Below are 14,684 nucleotides of genomic sequence, written 5' to 3'. Positions count from 1 at the left end.
TAGAAATCTTGACTGTTTTATAGTTAAATCTATTCAAGATTTCAAGCTACCACAAAACCCATGTTGCACTTTCAGTAAAATTGATTTTATTAGGGATTTAGTAGGGTTTCATTTTGGAAACCTATTTATTACATATAGAATGCTTAGCATTTCAGTAGTGAAGTGCCATCGTACCTATAGGCTGGGGGGCCACCTTCTCAGCACCACTGAGGCAGAAAGAGATCTTGGAGTTACTGCTGACTCCGGGATGAACATGAGTTGTCAATGTGATGAAGCAGTTCATCACACCTTGTCGTGCCTCCGTAGGTGCTTCACAAACAGGTCCAGGGAGGTGATTCTCCCTCTATACGTGGCACTGGTAAGGCTGCAGCTGGAGTACTGTGGCCAGTTCTGGATGCCGCAGTTCAAACAGGATGTGGACAACCTGGAGAGGGTCCAAAGAAGAGCTACTCGTCTGATTGGAGTCCTGCAGGGAAAGCCCTATGAGGAAAGGCTAAGGGACCTTAACCTCTTCAGCCTCTCCAAGAGAAGGCTGAGAGGGGACCTCGTGGCGGCACACAAATTCATAAGGGGAGAGCAGCACAAAGTAGGCAATGATCTGTTTACCAGGGCATCCCCTGGAATAACAAGGAACAATGACCATAAGCTAGTAGAGAGTAGGTTTAGACTGAACATTAGAAAAAAGTTCTTTATGGTCAGGGTTGCCAGGATCTGGAATGGGCTTCCAAGGGAGGTGGTGCTCCCCCCATCCTTGGGGGTCTTCAAGAGGAGACTGGACAGGCACCTGGTTGGGATCACATGATCCCAGGTTTGGTGCCCCTTTTCTTGCCTGCCAGGGGTAGGAGCCCGGACTAGATGGCCCACTGAGGTTGCTTCCAACCCTAGAATCTATGGACTGTCAAAACTGGAAGCAACATTTGGAAATGCTTATAAAACTTCACCAAAGAAATCCCCTAAACCAGGGCTGAGCAATTATTTGGGCTGGAGGTTTGGACTTAAGGAGGTTTGGTGAGCTGTTGGGAGGGAGTGCCACAGCAGGGGAACAATTGATCCTTTCCAGCTTGGGCCTGTCCATCCCATACCCACCACTGGGAGTGCTGGGTAGAGCAGGTGGGCGGGGTCTCCATGGAGACTGATCTGGGACCCCTGCGGACAGGGCACGCTCAGCTGGGTGGATGGGATGTGGCCGTAGGGGGCCTGGGAGCAGCATCTGGAAGCAGAATGTACAGACAGCCAGGGCCAGGATTGTGGGGTGGTGACAGTGTGGCGCCGGGGCCTGGGATAGAGCCGCAATCCGCTCCCTGTGCATCCCCTGCCCGTGGAGGGGTATCAATGCCTCTTTATTGTTGCAAGGATGTGCGGGGAGAAGATTGCAGCTCTGCCCTGGGCCCTGACCCTGTGCTGTCACTGCCCCACAATCTTGGCCCTGACCCTGCCTGCCTGCCTGTTCTGCTCCCAGATGCCATTCCCCACCCACTTGCAGCCCTGTTCCATCCACCCAGTCGAGTGTACCCTGCCCACCGGGGTCCTGGGCTGGTTGTCATGGAGACCCTGCCCACCTGTCCCCTCCATCCAGTGCCTCTGGTGGTGGGTGCAGGGCAGACAGGCGGGGATACCTAGGCAGTGGGGCCAGGTCTGGTGGCAATACTGACAGTGGCAGCTGGAAGGAGTTGCTGCTGCCGAGGCTGTGGGGAAGCTGAGTCTGGCTTCTGTGCCACCCCTGCCCTGCTGCCCACCAGCCACACACATCACAGCCTTGGGTTGCCCCTCGCACCTGGGCCAGGTGGGGCTGCAGGTCCCACCGTGTGCTGGATAGAGTCCCTTAGCAGGTTGAATCCAGCCTGTGGGGTGTATTTTTCCCACTCCTGCCCTAAGGCCTCCCTCATCTCAATATTTATCTGCTGTATTAATAGATTTTGTTTAATAGGGTCCATTGCAGACTTATTTGACAGAAAATAATTGCTAGAAATTATAAAAGATATCCAACATGAAATGCCAATACTCTTGTTGTTCTGTTTTTTACCTTGCTTTGCCAGTCCTTACTTGTTTGGTGTTTACCGTGTTGGTTGAGAAAGATGGACACTTAATGAGGCTGAAAGGTCTCCAGAAGCCACTAGATGGAGCCAGTGTCATATCTCAGACTTTTTGTTTTCTGTATTTAATTCTGATGAGCTCAAAGCATTTTGAGAGTTTCAGGTTTTACTGCAGCTGGTGGCCCAGTTCATTTCGAGCCCCTGTAACAGACAGCTCTAATAATCTTCAGGGAGCATAGTATCTTCAGTTGTCTAGGTCTCCTATAGATGTGGAAGCAATTTGAATGCCTGGACTGGAGTGTATTAATAGGGCACGTTTCTGTAGGAGTAGAATGCCTTTTTACTATTTTATTCCTGCTTCTCCCCTGTGTGCCTTCTCAGCATAGACAAGGTGTGAGGGTCAGTGTCGTGTCCTGGTTCCCTACCTGGAAAGTGTGAGGAAGATCCGGATTCTGTCAGGAGCATTGCTCTGGAGAGAAGTCGGCACACTGTGCCAACAGCAGATATGAAATACCAGCACTCTGCTGTCTGCTTCTTGGAACCTAAAAGTGGGCATGAAAACTTCCTGTGTTTCAAACTTTAGACCTCTTATGTTATTGAGCACTGAGCCGCAGCAACAGGAGCTTAGTTATGCAAGTTTCACATTTACCTTTCTTACTGTTTCTTCCCTAGCTTCATACAGAAAAGCCATACAAGACACCCATTGCTCTACAGCCATTGTTCAAAACATCTTACAAGTTCTCCACAAAATCTACCCTAGCTCTAGATATTCAGGCTGATCTGACTGAGCTGACTTTGTTGATCTTGGTTATCAACATTATCTTTAAAGAAAATGTAGTGGTGACTTTAATTATCCAGTGGGTGCTGTTGCTCTTATAGAAAAGATGAACAAGGGAGCAAGCTTGAATGCATACTGTAGACATAACAGTTCCTATTTTCTTGTGTCCCTCATTATAGTTCCTGGTAAAAGTAATGGCTTTATCTCATTCCTTAACCTGTTAATATGTAAATTTTATGAAGCTTTGTTTGAGTCCAATGTAATGTCTGCTGGCTGGAAAAATTCAGATTTATCCAGTACGTGGGATGGGGTTAGTATTATGAGGGGAAAGGGAAATCCAAGAGGAGGAGCACTGGGTAACTGAACACTTGGGATTTGAACTGGAAGCATCGAAACATTGTCTGTGCATGAGCTGACTTGGCTACAAAGCCCAGGGAACCTACTAGGGGGAGAAAGGATTAGTGTGTGTTATATTTTAAGCTGCCCCTAAATTTTACCCACTAAATACTGTGAATTATGTACTAATTGAAATTCTCTGATCAACCATCCTGCTGGACACCTTGTTGGAAATCCTGTATTGAAAACTCTGCACCAAAACCCTGCTTTTTGTATTCCTAGGACATGTAGAGGGGGAATTTTCAAAACTGCACAATTCATAATCTCCATCATTTGGAAAAAAAAAGTATGGGAATGAGTTTCTCTCCCATGTGATGTGAATGTTTTCTCCAAGGAATCAGGGACATACAACCCCAGAAAACTTAAAAAGGAAATCCTTGCATTGTAATAGCATTTTTCTTAGATACAGAGAAAATCAAAACATCCATAATGAATGTCATACATTTATTAATGCACCTGAAACTGGACCTGTGAAGTAGTTACGGATGAAAAGTATGAAAATCCTGTTAATAGATCTAAGAAAAAAATAAACACAGTGTTCCCTCTCTTTTTCTCTCTCAAGAAAAGTAAGGATCAGTTAAATTGTCTAGCATGTCTGGAAACAGGAAGTAGTAGAATGAATGGTGGTATATTGTGAGGGCGTCTTGGTGAGTTGTCTAAAATAAATTTGGAACTTTTTTGTTTTTGTGGTATCCAGAGCAGACAATGAGTGTGAGTATCCTCTGAATTTCATGATGGTTAGTAAACTATGTGGCTCTAGACAGTTGGGACTTTTTAGAAAGGAAGCTAGTTCAGGAGGTTGAAATCTTGGTCTGCATAACAGAAGGCATATTTAAGAAATAAGTCCAAAGAGGGGGTCTTCCATTTTTCTGTTCACAGCCAGTCGCATTCTGGGCAGTAGGTGCAGCTCAAATTAAAAACAAATCAATTGTATGAAATCAACAGTTTTCTTTTATATTTTTTTCAATTGAGAAAATTGTTGGTTTTTTTTATTTTATGTGTGGGTGTTTCTTTTAAATAATTGTCACCATTAAACAGTTATACAGATGCTTTGAGCTTTAAATAATTAGACTCGCAACATTTCAAATTATATTTATATTCTGTCCCTTGGGAGAGAAATGGTTTTTGCATTATCAGCTCTTAAGTACTTTCTTCCTCCCAAAAAAACCTGCTGTAACTCTGATTAGGGAAGAAAATGAGCATACATATGGCTTGTTTAGAGTCTGTTACAAATAATCTCTCACCCTCCAATGGAAAAAGAAAATCGTTTTCCATGACTAGGTATTCATATATTCAAGAAAATTAATGTATCATTGTAAATCACATTGAACTGGCATTCTAAAGAAGTATTTTGAGAAAACAGTATAGCTGGACTTTAAGACTTGCAGTGTGTGGTAGGGAGAACATCTGTTGCAAGTTAGAGCTAGGACTAAAATAGATTCTGATTTCTGGTGTGTGCTTCTATGGCAGAGAACATGAGAAAATGACAGATTCACAGAAGTTTAGGGCTGGAAGGGACCTCATGAGATCATTGGGTCCAGCCCCCCTGCTCTGGGCAGGAGAGACTACTGGGGTCAAATAACCCCAGCAAGGTGTGTGTCCAATCTCCTTTTGAAAATCTCCAGGGTAGGTGCCTACACCACCCCCACTAGGAGTCTATTCCAGAGTCTGGTCACATGAATCATGAAGATGTTTTTCTTTATATCCAGTCTGAAACCTTCTAGGAGTTTATGACCGTTGCTCCTGGTTTTCCCCTGGGGTGCTTTGGTGGATATTTATTTGCCTAGCCCCTGATGCTCTCTGCTGATGTATTTGTAAGTTGTAAAAAGAAATACAGGATGGGGTTGATGACCAGAAAGTAGTAAGCTGCAAATATTCAGGCTGTTTCAGGAACGCAGTAAAAGGAGATTTACTGTGGGAACTTTTTCTCAATCTGTTTTGATTATTGAAAATATATTGGAAAAAGTTAAAAGAACTACCATATTTTTCAGCAAGTCAGATATGTTTTTTTTAATTAAAAAAACCCAGGTCTTTTTCTGTGGTACTGCAGCCTAGCCAGTCATTCTCCAGTCAGTTCGTGCATGTGGTTGTTACATCCTAAGTGCAGGATTTTCCACTTGTCCTTATTGAATTTTATTTGCTTAATTTTGGTCAATTTTTCGAGGTTATAAAGATCGCCCTGAATCCTCATCATACCCTGTGTCTTCATCCTGATTAATCTGTAAATCTGCTAAGTGTGCAGTCAATCTTGTCGTCCAAGTGATTAAACAAGAGATTAAACAGTACTGGACCAAGGATAGAAGCAGCAGTAACCAATTACTTATATTTACATTCATTCCTATGGGCAAATGGGTTTTGCTTAGTGCTTAGTTATTCAGGAACTAATTAAGAGCGCTAAGTGGGGGTTGCCTGTAACTAGTGCCGTGGAAAACAATGTCAAAAGTCTTGCTAAAGTCAAGCTTTATCACATCCCTTGCTCTTCTCTCTTCTCTCAAAGCCCATACAAGGAAATCGGCATGCCCTAAAAGCAAAACACGTAGGTCAGGCATGAAATCAATGCTTGCTGTTCCTGATCTCTTTGTTCTCCCCAAGGTTTTTTAGGAAATAAATTCCTTGTTGACATGTTACATGACCTTTTCAGGCACTGAGGTCAGGCTGACCAATGTTAAATTGATCAGATCCGCCTCTTCCCTTCCTGAAGATGAGCCCTGTATTTCCTCTTTTCCGTTTGTCTGGGACCTCACCCAACAAGTTCAGAGTCAGTGGCTCTGCAGTAACCTCAGACAGTTCCCTAAGTACTCTAGGATACATCTTATTCAGCTCTGCTGACTTGCAAACATCCAGCTTCTCCAAGTCATCTCCAGGGATCCTGGTTTTCTCTGATTAAAAAAAAAAATCGAATTCTCTGATTAAAAACCCCAGAATCCGCAATTAAAATGAAACATCACTAATATATGGGGGGTAATCAGTTGAACACAATGTTTTATTGATACATTTATAACTTTAAAGCAGTTTGGAAGCCCACCAGTGCATCAATCACTATAATAAAATTAATTCTAAATACCTATACATTTTAGTATTTGATTTTTGGGTTTTTTATCGTGGAAAATCAGATCTTCCCTTGCCCCTTTTGCTCACAGAATGTAGGTCCAGGCCCCTTACTCCCAAGCCACAGACCCCCTGCCCTGCCGGAGGGCCCCCCCAGCTGCCAGGACTATAGGGCCAGGAACCCATGTCCATAGCCCCCTGCCCCCCACAGTAGCACCTGGAGCTACAGCTGCCACCTGTGGAAGGTGGCAGCGGCTGCTGCAGCAGAGCAGAGCACAGAGCTCTGCGTCTCGCCCTTTCCTGCCCCCACAGGCAGCATGGCCGGAGTAGAGCCTGTGGAGGTGGGGGGCTGGGTGCAGGTTGCCTGCTGCAGTCTCAGGCAGGGGTGGGTCTGGCTCCCTGCTGCTGTGTGCACTCCTGGGCGGGGGGAGAGGCACCCATGCCCCCCAGATCTGTGCATGGGGTGGGGGTGGGGACGGGTGCAGGCTGCCCACTGCAAGCTAAGACTCCCCACCCTGCTTCCTTCCCCTGGGGTCTCCGCAGCCTAGTGGGCTGGACCCAGCACAGCAGGGCAGAGTGAGGCTGGGCAGGGAAGCTCGTTGTCACTGAAAGCTCCACACTCCCCTGGTAACGTGTCCCCTACCTGCCCCATAGCAGTGAGGGTCACAGCCCCATGCTGCTGCCCCTGCTGCTGCGGTGCAGGCATGGGGTGCATTGCCAGTGCAGCACAGAGCCTGCAGCAGCAATGAGCTTCCCTGCCTGGCCCTGCTGTGCCCTGCCACGCAGGGACCTGCTTGCTGGGCTGCGGAGGCCCCAGGGGAGGGCATCATGGGAAGGAGCCCAAGTTCGCAGCTGGCAGCCTGCCTCCATTCTGAGCACAGATCTGGGGGGCACAGGTTCCCCTGCTTCCCCCTGGGAGTGCACACAGCAGTGGGGAGCACCGCCCCCGCACCCAACAAGCCATCTGCAGCCCCATCCTACACATTCCAGTCCCAGGCCCCAAGCCCCACACACTGCCTGGCTGGACAGCAGCTCGAGCCCCAACCGTGCCCAACTCAGTCCTCCCTCCCTATGGGTAACTCAATCCTCCCCCACCCCCCCAACTTACTTGCAGGAGCTGCTCTCCAGGCTACCTGGTAGCCATGCACACATACATGGACATGGCACCCTTTCCCTGACTGCCCCTCCGCTCCCCCCAGCCCCTTGCAGGAACTCTGCCAGTCTGCAGAGAGCTCTTTGCAAAAGTGCAAAATCTGCATGTTTCTCTGTTAAAATGAGAAATCCACGTTTTTCTTGGGTAAAGGGGGAAATCTGCTTTTTTTCCTCCATTTTTTCCATGCGAATGGAAAACCCAGATCCCTCTTCATCTCTAATGTGTCGTTTTTTTCTACTCTAGGATGCTGACAGTGCATCTTATACACCAAAGCTGTGTAACAAAAAATAATTTCTATCTTTGTAATAGAAGCTAACCAAAATTAAATCTGGCACACTGGGCTATTGAAGGGCACTCAAAGTTGGGCCCTTTGGCTGTTGGGCATGGCTGTTGGTGAGCTTAACTCACCACCACCAGGCTCCACTTATGCTCCTGCCCCTACTAGGACCTGTGCTCCAGCTGCCATGGGACCCTGCGTCCCACCACTGCTGTCACTGGACCCTACACCACTCCTACTCCTGCTGGGCCCTGTACTGTCCTGCTCTTGCCCACACCAGACTCTGTGTGGCCCCTGTCCGTGCCACCGCTGTTGCCACAGTGACTGCTATGATAGCCTTCATGCTGTGGGTTGGATCTGGCCCACTAGAAGAACCGTGGCCTGGATCTGGCCTGGGGCCCCAAGTGAGTATGACAGCCTTGCCTTAGAATAAGACCTGCCTTTTGTCTGAGACTGGCAGTGGAAATCATAGAAAAACAGGGTTGGAAGGAACCTTAGGAGGCTTTCTAATCTAACCCCTTCTTTAAGGCAGGATAATCTTTCTCAAAATCAGAAGATAACATTTGTTAATGAAATACAGAAGATATCTGATTTCAGAATGAACGAGAGGACCAAGGTTAAAAAGTGGCCTCAGCTTTTTCCATGTGCTATTACAGTTCATTGCATAGATCCCAGCTTCTGTTTGATAAGGCAACATAGAAAATAGTTGCATGTTTTTCGTTTTGTTAACTCTCTGAGATTTCAGGTCAGTAAGGGAAATGTCACAAATACATGTGGTTTTGGGGTTTGTGGGGTGTCACAAATAGATATATTCCCAAATTAGATTTACTAATGTAGTGTTTGTTTTCTGTTTGTAGCTAATGTTAATCTGTGGTTAGTTTTATTAATTTTAAGTTTGTATGAAGTATGTTTTGGGGTCTAATTGTAATTTTGTCACTTTATCAAGTTTTAATTTGCAATAGGCAGTAAGATATTTGTTAGATTAACTGTTCCTATCCAGACAGTGTTATTGTGAGAATTTGCATTTAAGATGGCATATTGTTCAGTCAAGAAAGTGTCAGTAGTGAGCCATGCCAAAAACAGGGTGGTTTACATGTCAAAAAGAGAAGCTGTTGGCTTCAGAATGTCTGGTCATAGGGTCTTTACCATCCTTGAATAGAATAAATGAGAGACTATGTCTTTCTGGAATAATTAATAATTAAGGATAGTGGTCAATAAATCTGAATAGATTTAAATAATTGGATCAGGAATAACACCTGATCTGTCAAACAGATGCGTATCTGGGGGAGGAAGTTACCTGCATAATTTGTATATGCTTCCTGAGAATTGAATAGAAGGATGTATAGGAGCAGATAAGGTTGGATAGCAAAGAGTTGCAATGAGAGTATGTTTTATCTAAGGATCCCTAGGTGTTTAGTCCCTCAGCTGGCAGAAGTTGGTTAGTGCAAGCTGACAACCAGCTGCAGAAAACTGATGCAGGTCAGAGGCAGAAACTACATTTTAAGAGAAAGCACAGGGGTAAGATTATAATCTATCTTTTAAGATTTATTTACTCACCTCTTTGTCTCAACATCAAGTTCATCTTGAGATAACTCTGGGTATTATGATAACACTTGGTAAATTGTTATCCTTAAAACAGCTTCCTGTGTCAATGTGTAACCGTGCTGTGGAAGTCACTATCTGAGAGAATATTTCCTTTGTCAGTTGTAAATTTCAAATTTTAATTTCAGTTAATTTGTTATGAGACCTTGAAAAAACCTTCTGGTCTCACCATGTGGTTACTGTTTTTATGATTTTTCTTTATGTAATATTTTTTCTTTTTCATATGCCTTACTGATATGAAGTACTTAGTGATTGATTGTCTGTGGTGAGTGTAAGTTCAGAGCAATTGACAGTTTGTGTTGTCTTTGTAAGAGTGTGGTATCTATATTATATGTGATCTCTAAGCTGGCAAATTTTCTTCTGCCAGACTGATAGGGTCTGGATTGTGACAGGTGCACCTGGGGTTGACTGGACTAAGAAGCTGGCTTGGGGCATTTTAGCCTGATCGCAGTGGTCAAGCAGAACAGTGGAAAGAGATTTGGGGCTCAAGGGCACTCCTGAAGGTGTTAGCACTCCAATTGGGTCACAGAATGGAAGTACCAAAGATTATATGGGTCCAAAGAAAATATGGGTACCAAAGATAATATGTATGAAGTTGTACTTTCTAGCACTGGCTGCAGTGAACAGAATCACATGCAAGATTTTTTTCTTCATCTTAAAAACAAAATATTAAAACTATGGCTGAATATATCTAAAATAATGCAGCAATATAAGAATTTAATCTCTTAGCCTGTTTGCTTTAGTAACTCCTGAAAATGTCATTGATGCAGAATGTAGGTTGCCCTGGATTTGTGATAAGGGTTACCTTCCTTCAACCTTGCTCGGAATAGGTAGATGCCTGGTCGTTTGTGCTGGTAAATCAAATGTGGCTGGACATGATGCTAGCCACAGCATTCTCTTGTGCACTGTTGGTTGTGTGTGCCTTAATGATGTTAGTCCATTGGGCTGCTAGGTGAAGATTAAACTTTGCCCTCCCTTTTCCCCCATCTCCCTCCCATTTTTTAATGTAACAAATGGCTGGAGTTAAGTATCTGAAAAATCATGAAATGAAGAGTTAAGGTAACAAAACTGAAACTTGGAAACCAGGAAATTACAGTGTTAAGGTAAATGCCACTGCAGTGTAACAGGACAGCTGTTTGGGGCAGCTGTGATAAACAGGGTAGTGTCGGGTTGTTGCGGCATAGATCTTGATGCCACATTCAGCGGGTACAGCTGCAGTGGCAGCCATTTTTGTGCCCCTTATGCGCACACCCACCCACCAGCTGCCCCGTTCACCCCCCATTGCGCTACTGAATGCCACTGCTGCCACACTGCCTTTAACTCTGTTCTGGGACTGGCAGTAGCTGCTGCAGTGTTTTCCTAGGTGATGGGATGCTATACTAATTGGACATGAGGAACAGCTAACAGGATTTTTCTGCTGTTTGGATGTTTTCATTTTGCCTGTATGTAGTCCATTTATCTTTACTGAGTTAAGTACAGCTATAATGAATTGTGGAAAGATTACTTGTGCAGAGCTGGCAAAGCTGTAATTGTGAATGAAGATGTGCAGATCAGATATACTTCATTTCAGTGCTTGCTTCTGTAAGTTGTGTCATAGGCATCCAAGGTCGTTGTCTTTCTGTGAGGCTTGTCAGCAGTTGGTGGCATATGTAACATTAATTCTAAATTCCAGAGAAGAACAGGATTAGAAGGGCATTTTAAAATATGTTGTCCTGCAGAGATGCAGGATTTGCTATTCCTAAACTGTCTGTAACAAGGGACCCAGTTTCTCTAGTAGAGACAGTACAGTGCTGCAGAGAGGCTAGCTGCAGAGGTGTAAGCCTGTTTAGAGAGGCAGGCTCCAAAGCAATCAGCCCATTAATTAGTAAAGGGGAACCTGTTAGGGAAGGGGAGACTAGTGACCAGAAGGGGTGAAGGCAGGCTGGGGATATATCCAAAGCTCCAGGACTAGAGATTAGTTCTAGTTCAGACCCTGAAAGGGGAAGGAGCTCTGCAGAGAGGCCCGCACAGAGATAAGTTATTTTGTTTCACATTGGCTTGCATTAGCTGCATGGCATGGGGTGGCTAGAAAGGAAGAGTAGAGTTTGCTGTTCAGTGTTTTTGATGTAATCTTTTTATGTAATCTTTTTTATGGTATATCTAGCTTTTGCAAACTATATCTAACTAAATACTTAAGGCAACTTACTGATGCTGGGAGGGGTGTGGTATGTGTGTGTTAAGAGATGCTTGCAGAGCACAGCGTGTGGGATGCGGAGGATTCCTGGAATGCCTCCCTAACACCAGCAGGATAATGTCTCCCTGACACTTGTAAGATAGCAAGAAGTTCAGAAAAAGGTCTCATTATAATGCTAAAAATCACACCCCTGGGCAGGGCAAAAGTATGTTAATGAAACATATATGTATGTAAATGAATTACATGGCTAAAACATAGGTATAGAGACATGCTCAGTAGAGAACGTCTTATGTCAGTGGCTTGTAACCAATCACTGAGCGATACACTTGCAAACATATGTATAAAAGGTACCCAAAGGTAGAAACCGGTGGTGCTTGCTTTGCAAACGATTGCCAAGCACCCCTCTCTGCGCAGACTGGAAACAATAAAGATTAAGTTGGATCCTCCACCCCTGTGTGTTCATTGGCAATAGCGCACCGGGCACGAACTCACACTGTTCGTTGGGGACAACATTTTGGTTTGCAGAATGTAGTAGGCCTGCAGAGCCATTGCAGGTGCCCAGAGAAGATGCTGTGATTTTAGTTCACTGGAGTCAGGTGGAGATTACGGGCTCAAGAGAGACTGGTTAAAAGTGAAGACTACAGGCCCAAGAGGGACCAGTTGAAGGTGGAGACCATGGACCAAAGAATGAGTATTGGGAACGGGGTGCTGTGGAGGGAGCACCTCAGAGTTCACTGGTATTCTGAGGGCAGCATCCTAGGTGTTCAGTTCTTTTCCATCAAGGCATGGTGGATGAGGACAGGGCGGAATTTTGGGAAGGTAGAATGAGAAACGTGGTTAGTGTGCCAGGGTTCTCATTACATCAGTGGTTAATGAAGAGGGTTGAAGCAGATGATAAGAGTGTGGCAACTTTTTGCGAGTCTTGGTAACTTATGTGAAGCAGTCTATGTTTGAGTGTAGGCCTGATATAGATGGGTAGCTTCTGTTTGTTACACCTAACCTAATACCAGGTTTTGTCTTGGCAAATACAGGGACTTACACTTTCTTCCAAAATGCTCATGTTCCATATGCTCACAGAGTTTTGTAGCATCTGAGTAGGATAGAGTGCTGATGTGGGTGTGATTTTAAAAAATGCCCTGAAGTGCAACAGGGGCACAGTTAAGGTTGAGTTGTGGAAATGCCACATAGCTGAATTTTGTACTTTTTGGGTGTCAGAGGTTTACATTAAGCCAATCTCCACGTTCTGGTTGGGCATGAAGCAGCACTGGGCAACCTCAGCTCTTCATTAACAAAGCTATGGGGAAGTTAATTTCCTTGTGTGGTTTTTTTATTTAAAAAAAATTCTCAGGACCTGCACATACTCTAATAATCTTTCCCCCACCCTTGCACTGCCAGTAGCTACTTGGCAATGACTACTCCATCCATAGAAGACCCTGGATGCATGCTACCTTCAATGTCCCTGCATAATCTTCTCTCTCTCTCTGTCTGTCTGTCTCTCTCCTGAGCACACCCCAGTCTTTCCTCCCTAGGTACCACAGATGCTAAAGAGCTCAGTAGAAGATGGCGAAACAGTGGAAAATCTGGTATTTTAAAGGCAAAGTGGAAAAAAGGCATGGATGAGGTAATCAGGAAGGGTGTGGGGAAGAGTTGAAACCTCTTCTTCATTCGCTAATGCACAGCAATGACACCTTCTTTCTCTCTGCAATCCCTTGTACTACACTGACCTTCTGTTTCCCATTGGAACATCAGCATCTAGATGAATGATGAGCCTAACATAGTTTCTCTGCTGTTAGAAGCAACCTGAAGAAGGAGAGCTGTATTGCATATAGGTAGGCAGAGGGCCTCAATCTCTAGCTTGGAGTGCTCTGACAAATGCCTGGGCTTCTGCCTGGTAAAGACATTAGGCTTGTTATGGGTATCCTCTACTCCAGCTCCTAATAACATGAAACTGTGTCATGGCCAGCCTCTAGAGGTGCTTAATATCCTTTGTCCATTTGTAGCCATGTATGAGGTCCCTGGCATCACGCTGGTGGCCCTTTGCTTTTATTTGGAGTATTAGGGTTTTGTAGACACCCATGTTCCTATGACTCCTCCTGATGATTTGTTGGACCTTTGCTTTCCTTGCAGTGCAAGAATGTCAAAGGCCTTTGTATGGGTCCAGTAGCTGAAACATCCAGCAGAAGATATCCTGAATGGTACTGAGATCATAGGTTGAGAACTGGCCTGGATGGTTTTCCATGGTCTCAATCTTTGGAGCTCTTGGCAGAGAAGAGCCGAATCCTACCATGCACACACGTTTAAAGTAGGAAATGGCATTCTGGAGAAGTAGAGTGTAGAGATATAGAGTGGCCTTGTGTGACAGGTTCAGGTTGCAGGGTCATAGGTCTCAGCATCTTTCTCTGAACCTCCTCTAGTTCCATAGTTTTCTTTTTGAGATGGGGCCCTGTTATCCCAAATGAGATCGTGCTATTTCCTATTTGTTAAATGTTTGACCACAATTACACATTGAGCCAGAGGTTTACATTGCACCATATAAAATGATGTCCACTCTTTTTCTTCATTTAGATCTTTGTAAGGTATATTTTTTTCCTGTACTGTGTGTTACCTGGCATTTGTCAGCATTGCTATCGTGTTTATTATTTACCTGATTTATTTGGCCCTTCTGAATTCCCTAACTGTGCCACATTACTTTGTGTAATTTGCAAATTTTACTCTTTGAATATTCATCCCCCTTTCTGAATATGAATACATGTGTTTAAACACTACCAGGAGTACAAGACTCCTGACAGTGTTGATCTAAGGGTCATCAGTACACACACGCTTCTCCACTCTGTCAAGGTGGCAGTTCATGGAGAGGGAAGTTCGGGTATGATTGGTATCGTGGTAGATGTTGGATCCAGTGGGAGAAGCCTGTGCATTACTTTATGCAGGGAGGCCGTTGCGCATCGGCAACTGTGCAGATCTTGGCAGAGGAGTAACCTGTGTCCAGTGGCAAGGAGATCCAAGATGACTGGGGTTACTCTTCCACTGCAGCCTTTATCCACCTTTGCAGCCATTGAGAAGTATGCCTTCTTCATCTACCTACTCCACCACTGAGGTCTTTATTATGTTGGATTGCTTTTCATCTGATAGTATAAGACTCCATTGGGACTCTTGTACTCCTGGTAGGGTCACCCATGGCAGTAAGGTCAAAGGTGAGGTATCAGATGAAGAGCAGTTCAGCA

At 44.8% G+C, this 14,684-nt stretch overlaps 1 protein-coding gene across 4 annotated transcripts in view; it reads left to right on the top strand.

The window, feature by feature from the left end:
• Positions 1-14,684, top strand: part of KIAA0391 (KIAA0391 ortholog) — an 84,438-nt gene that overhangs the window by 10,018 nt on the left and 59,736 nt on the right. The gene's annotated exons all lie outside the window — the stretch shown is intronic.

This window comes from Alligator sinensis, unplaced genomic scaffold (assembly GCF_000455745.1).
Source record: "Alligator sinensis unplaced genomic scaffold, ASM45574v1 scaffold280_1, whole genome shotgun sequence".
In the NCBI taxonomy this organism is placed as follows: domain Eukaryota; kingdom Metazoa; phylum Chordata; order Crocodylia; family Alligatoridae; genus Alligator; species Alligator sinensis.
Note: the sequence above shows the minus strand (reverse complement) of the source record. Positions and strands in the feature narration are given on the sequence as shown.